The sequence below is a fragment of the Arachis ipaensis genome, chromosome B5, assembly GCF_059453495.1.
Source record: "Arachis ipaensis isolate K30076 ecotype BB chromosome B5, ASM5945349v1, whole genome shotgun sequence".
Lineage (NCBI taxonomy): Eukaryota > Viridiplantae > Streptophyta > Magnoliopsida > Fabales > Fabaceae > Arachis > Arachis ipaensis.
In genome coordinates, this window is record NC_142440.1 from 80930000 (window position 1) to 80940539 (window position 10540).

The following is a 10540-nucleotide window of genomic DNA, read 5'->3' on the forward strand; positions in this document are numbered from 1 at the left end:
GTAGCATCCAAAGGTGATTTTTGCACTAAAATCAAGTAAAAGTAAATAAAACTTTACTCAAAACAATATAAAATTAACTAAAAAAAAAGGGTATAAGATGCTCACGCATCATAACACCAAACTTAAACTGTTGCTTGTCCTCAAGAAAACAAAATAGTATAGGACCAAGGAAGAGAAAATACACAAGATTTGAATTGTCATTGAAGCTCGGGTTTAATTACTGAATGGAGCTAATGACACTCTATTTCTGAATAGCTTTGGCATCTAACTATTCTTTGAAGCTTGGGAATATTGGCATCCTTCAGAATTAGAACTCGAATGATATTATATATTCTCTTCTTTAGGCTCTAGTTGATTCATGAATACAACTTTTCTTTTCTTTGGTGCTTTGCACCTTTGAGCCTAACCATGACCCTAATTGTTCTGTTCTCAAGCTTAACTTGAAACACAAACACCACAAGCACTTAACTAGGGGAGCCTTTTGGGTTGGAGTTTTTCTTTTTCTTTTCTCCCAGACAATGGTGCTCAGAGCCTTAGGTATACTCTGCAACAGCAATTGGTCATGACTTTAAGTGTTCAGTCTCAAGGGTTACTTGACACTTTCACACCACAAGCATATGGTTAGGGAAAACTACTTTTTTGAGCTTTAGATCACTTTTGACCCTCCTAACCATTGATGCTCAAAGCCTTGGACCTTTTACTTTTGATTTTTCTTTTTATTTATTTTTGCTGTTTCTTTTGCTTCAAGAATCAATTTTTTTTTTGTTTCAGAGAAGCAATAATATCTTTCTAAATTCATATTCTTCAAGAACCAATATACTCCACTCCAATATCAAATATGCACAGTTAATTCATACATTCAGAAATAGAGATAATGTCACCATGTCAAAGCAACTAAAATACATAAGGCATATATAACTTGAATTCTCATGCACTTTATTATTACTCTTCTTCTTAAAACTTTAATTAAGTTTAGTGGGTGGTTCATGAGATATTTTTCAAAAATATTAACTTAAAATTTTTAAAATTAACTTACTAAACTAGAAAGTAAGAAATCCTAATAGTGATCATGTAACTCAGACTGGAAAAATAGAAAATTGAATAAAATGCTGAAAACAGACATAAGATAAGGGAGATGAGATTGAAACTTAACCACCTCAGTCATGGTGGCTGCCGCTCACTTTGGAGGATCCCTTCTGGCGCTTCAACACTTCCAACTCGCACCCCTATTTCTTCTGCTCCTCAGTCAACTTATGAAGGATGATATATTGGCTTCTGTGTTCTTCTTTCAGTTGGTCCATAGTGGGTATCAACTGTCCAATGGATAGTGCCAGTTGAGTCCAATACTCGTGTGGAGGGATGCTTTGCTCTTGAGGCCATTCAGGCTGCTTCCTCTGAGGAGGGGGGACCCACTTCTGAATTGGTACTTGCCCAAGTTCCCGAGTGTACTCCATGCTCTTGTTAGTGATTGGGTTATCCACTGCAATAAATATGTCTCTTTCAATCTGGACCTTGGCCGCCTCACATAAGTGAGAGATGAGATGAGAAAAAGCCAACCTAGAGAGGGTTGAGGTCTTTGTTGTGATATTGTATATCTCCAAAGGGATCACTTGATGAACTTCCACTTTATTACCAAGCATAATGCAGTGGATCATCACAGCTCGCCTCATAGTGACTTCAGAGTGGTTGCTAGTGGGGAGGATGGAGAGTTAAATGAACACTAGCTATCCTCTAGCAACTGGCTTGAGATCATTCCTTCTCATCTGGAATGGTTGACCCCTAGCGTCCTTCTTCATTTGGCTCCAGACAGGCATATGTCTTTGAGAACTTGATCCAATCTCGAATCGGCTTGTACTCTCCTATTAAAAAAGTGAGGGTCATCTGTTGATGGAGGCAGCTTAAAGAGAAAAGTGGAGAATGAAAGAAAAAGGAAAGAGAAAAGGAAAGAAAGAGATATAATGTAAGGGGAAGGAAAGAAAGAATAGGAGGAGGTATGAGAAGATTGAAGGAAGTATGCGGATTTTTAGTAGGGGGTGGTGCTAAATTCGGTCATGGGAGGGGTGGGAAAGAAATTGGAGTGAATATTTTATTTATAGAGAGATGAGGTGAAAAGATATGATAGAATTTGTAGAGATATGCTAAAATAAATATTAGGATGCATGGGGATTTTTATGAAGGAGAAATAGTGGGGAGGATAAAAAAGATGTGATATGAAAAGATATGGATGCGAATTAGGAGATTTGGTTGTTATTCAACTCATTGGTGAAGCTACCCCTCCCGTGGCGTCGGATGCCAGTCTGGCGTTGAACGCCGAGAGTGACAGTTTTTTTTTTTACTCCCTTGGTGGCGTTAGACGTTCAATATGGACATAAAATTCCCCAAGGGACCAGATTGTACCGAGCAAACGTCGAATTTGGGCATTCAACGCCTATATGCCCACATCCTCCCCTTGGCACTAAACGCCAGGTTGGCGTTTGGTGCCACCAGGCGGTCTCCTCCAAGGTGTGCTGTTTTTCTGTCTATACGTCCCTGTTCTTATTCCGAGTGCTATACATGATCACAAATGTTAGAATATTAGGAAAAATATGAAAATCAATATAAAATAAAACCATATGAAATCAAACTCAAATAAACTAGAATTGAATAAAATAAAATAAAAGTAACTATAGGATACGTATGGTTGGGTTGCCTCCCAATAAGCGCTTCTTTACCGTCATTAGCTTGATGGACAGCCATTGTTATGTCAGCAGGTGGGTTGATTTCCTTCGATGAATCTCATCTCCTAGGCAGTGTTTTAACCTTTGGCCATTGACTATGAATCTTTTATCTGAATTCCTATTTTGAAGTTCTACATGACCGTAAGGTGATACTCCAGTAACCACAAAGAGTCCTGACCATCGTGACTTGAACTTCCTAGGGAAGAGTTTGAGCCTTGAATTGAAAAGCAGAACTTTTTGGTCGGGCTCAAAAACTTTGAAAGCTATTTTCCTATCATGTCACTTCTTTGCTCTTTCTTTGTAAACTTTGGCATTCTCATAGGCTGCATATTGGAACTCGTCCAGTTCATTTAGTTGGAGCAATCTTTTCTCTCCTGCAGCCTTGGCGTCAAAATTCAGAAACCTTGTTGCCTAGTATGCTCTGTGCTCCAACTCTACTGGAAAATGGCAAGATTTACCATAGACTAATTGATACAGAGACATTCCAACAGGGTCTTGAAAGTTGTCCTGTACGCCTAGAGAGCATCATCAAGTCTTCTTGTCCAGTCCTTCCTTGAGGTGCTTACTATCTTCTCTAAGATCCTTTTAAGTTCCCTATTCAAGACCTCAGCTTGTCCGCTTATCTGTGGGTGATAAGGGGTGGCCACCTTATGACGGACTCCATATCTCTGCAAAAGTGAGTCCAATTATCTATTGCAGAAGTGGCTACCTCCATCACTGGTCAGTGTCCTTGGGACACCAAACATGCTGAAAATATACTTCTGCAGGAAGTTCAGCATGACTCGGCCGGGTGTCAGTAGTGGGTGAGACTATAGCTTCAACGTATTTGGACACATAGTCCACCGCCACCAAGATGTATGTGTTTGAGTATGAGGGTGGAAACGGTGCAAAAAAATCTCTCCCCCACACATCAAACAACTCAATCTCCAGGATCCCGTGCTGTGGCATTTCATGATTGTGATAAACCCCCTTTTTAGGGTTTATCTTGTGTTGAATTTAGAGTATTTTGGTAACCTTTCCTCACATTTATTCAATGAAATAGCATGGTTTTGTGATTGTCTCATTATTTGTGCTTGATGTGTTTGCTAGTGATTTCAGATTGAAAAGGGCTAGGAAAGGATCAAAGGAGTGAAAGGAAAGCATACAAAGTGGAGAAATCATGAAAAGCCAAAGATTTGGAAAACGCCCATGGACGCGCTCCTGCGTGGATTGCGAAAACCTCCATGGACGCGTACGCGCGCTGTACGCATACGCGTCAAAGGCCTCACGTGATTTTTAAAAAAGAACTCGTGCCTGGCAATTTTGGAGGGTTTCTGGCCCCATTTGGAGCTGAGTTTTTGGTAGGAAAAGATAAAAGGAACCAAGGATTGAAGGGGAAGGCATCACTTCACATACATTACACATTGGGCTTAGTTTTAGCTAGTTTTAGAGAGAGAAGCTCTCGCTTCTCTCTAGGATTAGGATTAGAATTAGGTTTAGGTCAATAATCTTAGATCTAGGTTTTAATTCATGCTTTCATCTACTTCTACTCTTTAATTCTTTGTTGTTACATTCATCATTCTTCTATTGTTTGTTACGATTTCCTCTACTTTGTTTCTATGCTTTGTTGTAGATCTACTTGTGTTCATGCTATTTTCTTTCAATTCAATTTGAGGTAATTCATGATAATTGTGTTTCTTTTGATTGTTGTTATTAATTCCTTGCAATAATTGTTGTTAGATTCTATTCTTGTTGTCAATTTACTATGCTTTCCTTTTGTGCATTCCAAGTGTTTGATAAAATGCTTGGTTGGATTTTAGAGTAGAATTTTATGCTCTTGGCTTGGGAAGGTAACTTAGAAACTCTTGAGTTACTAATGTCCATGTAATTGATGATTGGGAGCCATTAACTCTAGATCTCACTAATTGAATTGGTGGAGAACTAGGACTTATGGACTTGGATTGATATAGTAATGACATGTCACCATGTCATGTTTTTCTATGCCTTTTCATACAAGAAATAGATAATTAGTGCTTAAATATTGCATTCTTTTGTGCTTAAATGGTATATTTCCTTGATCTTTTAATTTGATAAATTTTGTACGAAATAAGAAAAAAAAGAAGCAAAAGAGCACAAAATAAGCTAAAAAGAAGAAAAGTGGAATTCTGGGCATGCTTTGAAGATTGAACACACTTTGGAACCTTAGGCCACACTTTTAAAAGCGTGGCCCATGACCATGAAACCATGGCATGTATTAATGCCTTATGCATGCATGGCGTTGCATGAATGAACACTAGCGTTCACCAATTGGCTAATAAGGCCGAAGAATGCATGCAAGTAATATTACACCAATCCTTTGACAAGGCATTAATGAAAGCATGCATTTAATTATTAATATGGATGCATGAATTAATAACCAAGGCTTGCATCGTATTTAGAATGAATTGAATAAAAACACAGCATGCATTTTCATTCCACCAATGCCATTGGGTTATTAAAGCATGCATTTCATTATCAATGCCACTAAAGCCATCATGCTTTAACGTAATGCATTTAATTAATGAAAGCATGCATTAAAGCTAAGCCAATGAAAGCAAAGGCAGCAAACGTTTCACTCACCAAGCGCTACAAAGAAGCAAGGAAGCAAGGCTTAAGGAGCCCACGTTTGCGTTCAAGTTGGCCCTCAAACGCCACCTCCAACGCCAGCAAAGTTTAGCCAGGATTGAAGATTAGCCCCAACGTTTGCACCGATGTTTGCCCTCAAACGTGGGGTCAAACGCCTTTGATGGCTGCCTTGGAGTCCTAGCGTTTGTGACCACGTTTTCCTCAAACGTTGGGGCCAAACATTGCTAGATGAATGCCCTGGAGGAAGCCCACACCTGCACCAACGTTTGACCTCAAACGTGAGGCCAAACGCCAATGACAGCAGCCGGCTGGTTCTGCATAACTTACATGAAGACGTTTGAGTCAATGTTTGACTGAAACGTTGACTCAAACGTAAATGCTCCAAAGTCTAAACTGCAAGCAGATTTCTTCTCAAGACCAAGAGTGATCAATCAGGGCCATCTTCAACCCAATTCCATCAAGGCCAAAAGCCCAATTGACACTACTCAAAGGCACAAGAGATATTTAGAATAGAAATTTCATTTTAATTATAATTTGTTTTTAATTTCATTTACATTTTCATTTTGTAAAAACTATATAAGGCATCATTTTCATCTTTGTTAAAGGAGGCTAGCTCTACTAGAGAGCAGTGGTAGTAGGAGCTATCTCTTAATTTTCTTCTTTGAATTTGATTTTTGGGAATTGGGAAGGAGAATTGATCTCTCTTCTTCATTGTTCTTGCTTCTGCACTTTTTACTCTTTGTTTTGGATCTTGGGTGGAGAATTGAAGAAATTCTGTTTCAATCTCACCTTGAGATCTCTCTCTGTTTATTTGTCTGCATAATTCAAGAAATTGTGATTTGGGATTTAAATTCTCTTTACTGTTTTCATCTTTACTTCTTCTGAAATTTGTTCTTCTATTTCTTTTGCAAATTGTTTTTTGCTGAATCAAGGAAGGGGTTGAGATCTATACTTGTTTTCTAGTCTCTTTGATCCCCTGAGATCTTAAACTTCATTTTACAATTGAGTTGAGTTTTCTTGCTGTTTTGGATTTTTCAAGCAATTTCCCTTTTCTGTTTAGATCTATTGCAAGTTATTGCATCTTTTACTTCTCTGCTTGATTGCACTTTACATTTTCTTGTTGAAGTTTTAATTCCCAGCAACCAATCCCTTTTACTTTTCATGCAATTTAATTATTCTGTAATTGTTCTAAGTGTTGTTTATTGCTTTCCTTTAAATTTCCTGCACCCAATCCCCTTTACATTTGATGCAATTTACATTTTTTGTCATTTAAGATTTTTCCAATTTACTTTTCTTGCTCTTTAAGCTTCTGTCCAATTTTACTTTCTGCAGTTCATAATTCTTGCTATTTATTTTCTGTTGGCTACATTTCATCCAATTTCAACTGAATGTTAGCTTGACTAAACTAATCACCCACTAAAGCTTGATCCATCAATCCCTGTGGGATCAACCTCACTCTAAGTGAGTTTTACTACTTGATGCGACCCGGTGCACTTGCCGGTGAGTTTTTAGGGTAGTTTCACTGATGCTAGGGCATTTTGGCCAGTTTCACTGACCTTTTCTTTACTGTTTTTAGGGTAGTTTCATGCATTTCCTTAGGAAATAAGCTAGTTTTGGGTAGATATTCACTTACATCTTGATTCAAGCATACATTGTGCATTTTACATGATTTCATGAGGATTTTGCATGAATTTAAGGACAAATTGGATGTTGCATTTCCCATGACTTGGACTAGAACTTTGATGCACTTTATTGCTTAATTTCAGGACAAACGAAGCAAAAAAGAACCACATTAGTGGCTACGTTAGTTGCACTAACGTTAACACTAACATGGAATGGGAGTAACTTGCAAAGTTAATGAGAAAAATGATTGCCAATAACGCTCTCGAAGCCATCATTGCCCACGTTAAGAAATAGAGCCAACGTTAGTGACATTTAACATTATCACTAACGTTGAACCAAGATCATGAGTGGCCACGTTAGAGTCCACGTTAACCTAGTTAACGTGGCCTCTAACGTTAAGAAGGAAGGGGGGAGCCAACGTTAGTGACACTCAACATTGTCACTAACGTTGGCCAAAGCACATTAAGCCACGTTAACTCCCACGTTAACCTAGTTAACGTGGAAGCTAACGTGAAGGAACAAAGTGGTCGACAACGTTAGTGACACCCAACATTGTCACTAACGTTGGAAGAACACAAGCCCCCAATGAGCCACATTGACTCCCACGTTAACCTAGTTAACGTGGAAGCTAACGTGAAGAAAGAAGGTGATTGCCAATGTTAGTGACACCCAACATTGTCACTAACGTTGGAAGGAGCCACACATGCCACCATGAGCCACGTTAACTCCCACGTTAACTTAGTTAACATGGAAGCTAACGTGGATAAGGGAAGGATGAGCCAACGTTAGTGACACTCAACTTTGTCACTAACGTTGGAGATGGCTAGCAAGGCCACGTTAGAAGCCACGTTAACCTAGTTAACGTGAAAAATAGGGGCAATTTAGAACGTTAGTGACAATGGTAAGTGTCACTAACCTTCTCGACGGATTGCAAGCCTACGTTAAAAGAACCACGTTAACTAAGTTAACGTGGGCTCTAACGTAGGGAAGTGGGAGGCTTCTCAGCGTTATTGGGAAAGTTGAGTCCCAATAACGTGTGCGAAGGACATAGTGGAAACGTTAGTGGCAATGTTTGTGCCACTGACGTTGAGGTTAACGTGGCCTTTAACTTTGGTGAGGAACGTTAGTAAAAAAGGTGATTGTCACTAACGTTCTCGAACCCATATTTTCACTGAACGTTAACACCACTAACTTCCTGTGCCAAAGCCCCTGCCCACTTCATACTTTCTCTCTGCAAGTAAAAGCTAAGCCCAATGAAGAAGAGAACTGCTTCCAACTCAAGATCCAAAGGCCCAAGACTTGAAGAATCAACTAGAAGAACAGAAGAGTAGTATATATAAGAGTATCTTTGAAATATTTTAGAGAGTTGGAAATTATAGGGAGACTCTTAGCATAGAACTACTCTCTGTATTTACTTTCTCTGCACTTCTAAGTTTTCATGATGTATTCTCCATCTTTGTTTTCATTTTCCATAGCTATGAACAACTAAACCCCTGTCATTGGGTTAGGGAGCTCTGTTGTAATTTGATGGATCAATACTAGTTTTCATTGTTCTTCTTCTATCTTTTCTCTTGATTTTACTTGAAAGCTTTCGATCTTCATCTAATTGAGTAGTTATCTTGAAAAAGAAGCTATTCATACTTGGATCTCTTCTGAACCTTGAAAGAGGAATGAAGAGATCAAGCTAGAAATGCTTTCTCATGCTGGACCAAATTGGGTTTGGATGGATATGTGACTATAATCCTCTCAACATTTGGTTTGGGAAATGCATGTGGTATAATCAGTGACCATACTTCATCTCTTCTCATGAGCAATTGACCAAGGAATTGGCTATTGATCAAGATTTGAGAGATTGAATTACAAGAAATTGTAATTCAATCACTTAAGATTGCCAAGGAGATCAATGAGTGCATTGATTGAGGAAGAGATGAAAATGAAATTGATCCGGAGAATGCAACATCTCCTATGCCCAATGAACTCCCCATTTCTGATCTTACCCATTCTCTTTGATTTCTGTTATTTACTTTAATGAGCAATTCCCCCATGCCCATTTACAATTCTGCAATTTACCTTCCGTCATTTACTTTCAGATCTATAATTCTAGCATTTACTTTCCTGTCAATTGCCTTCCCGCCATTTTATTTTCTGTAATTCTCAACTCAAATTCTGGATTCGCTCAACTAGAATAGTCCTCTAATTAAAGTTGCTTGATCAATCAATCCTTGTGGGATTCGACCTCACTCTATTGTGAGTTTTTGCTTGACGACAAATTCGGTACACTTGCCGAAGGGGAATTTGTTGAGAGACAAGTTTTCCATGCATCAAGTTTATGGCGCCGTTGCCGGGGATTGATTGTGCATCAACAATGATTAGATTGGAGGATAACTAGATTGAGCATTTTATTTTTGTTTGAGTCATTTACTTTCTGTTTTAGATAACTTCTTCCCTTCCCCCTTAATTTTTCTTTGTTATTTACTATTCATCTCACTAACCCACTAACTGTTTGATATATTTCATCACTCACACTAACAGTAATTCTGACAGATATACTTTATGCACCTATTCTCTTTGCTTGTACTTGTTGGTTGTATGACAGGGAGAAGAAGTAGGGCTTCAACTTCCTTTGATTCTGAACCTGAGAGAACCTTCCTTAGACTAAGGAGGGAGGCAAGAGAAAAACGTGTAGTTGGTGGTGAAGAAGAGGAGGAACACTTTGAGGAATACTTTGAACCAAACATGGAAGAAAACATGGAAAACCATCATGAAGAAGAGGCTCACAACCATGGCAGAGGAGGTGGAGCAAATCATGCTGGGGAGGATAGAAGAGTTTTAGGCTCTTACATCAATCCAAACCCAGGGAACTGTGGAAGTAGCATTCAAAAGCCAACCATCCATGCCAACAATTTTGAACTGAAGCCACAGCTCATCACCCTTGTTTAGAACAACTGTTCATTCGGAGGGAGTGTCCAAGAGGACCCCAATCAACATCTAACCACCTTCCTAAGAATATGTGACACAGTGAAGTCTAATGGTGTTCATCCTGACGCATATAGACTGCTCTTATTTCCATTCTCACTCAGGGATAAGGCAGCTAAGTGGCTGGAGTCTTTCCCAAGGGAGAGCTTGACAACTTGGGAAGACGTGGTGAACAAATTCTTAGCAAGATTTTACCCTCCTCAACGAATCAATAGGCTGAGAGCTGAGGTCCAAACTTTTAGGCAACAAGATGGTGAGACTCTATATGAAGCATGGGAGAGGTTTAAAGACTTAACAAGGAGGTGCCCACCAGATATGTTCAACGAATGGGTGCAGCTGCACATTTTCTATGAAGGGCTCTCTTATGAGTCAAAGAAGGCTGTAGACCATTCATCTGGAGGATCTTTGAACAAGAAGAAGACTATTGAGGAAGCCATAGATGTCATTGAAACAGTAGCAGAGAATGACTACTTCTATGCTTCCGAAAGAGGGAACACAAGAGGAGTAATGGAGCTAAACATTGTAGATGCTCTGCTGGCCCAAAACAAGCTCATTACCCAGCAGCTGGCTGACCTCACCAAGAAGATGGAGAGGAACCAAGTAGCAGCAGTCTCCACTTC

The 10540-nt window shown here is 39.2% G+C and overlaps 1 non-coding gene across 1 annotated transcript; it reads right to left on the bottom strand.

The window, feature by feature from the left end:
* Nucleotides 1–10133: 10133 nt before the first annotated feature.
* LOC148564757 (small nucleolar RNA R71) lies at nt 10134–10240 on the bottom strand. The gene has a single exon (XR_015883844.1). It is a non-coding gene; the product is annotated as a small nucleolar RNA R71 (small nucleolar RNA).
* Nucleotides 10241–10540: the final 300 nt, after the last annotated feature.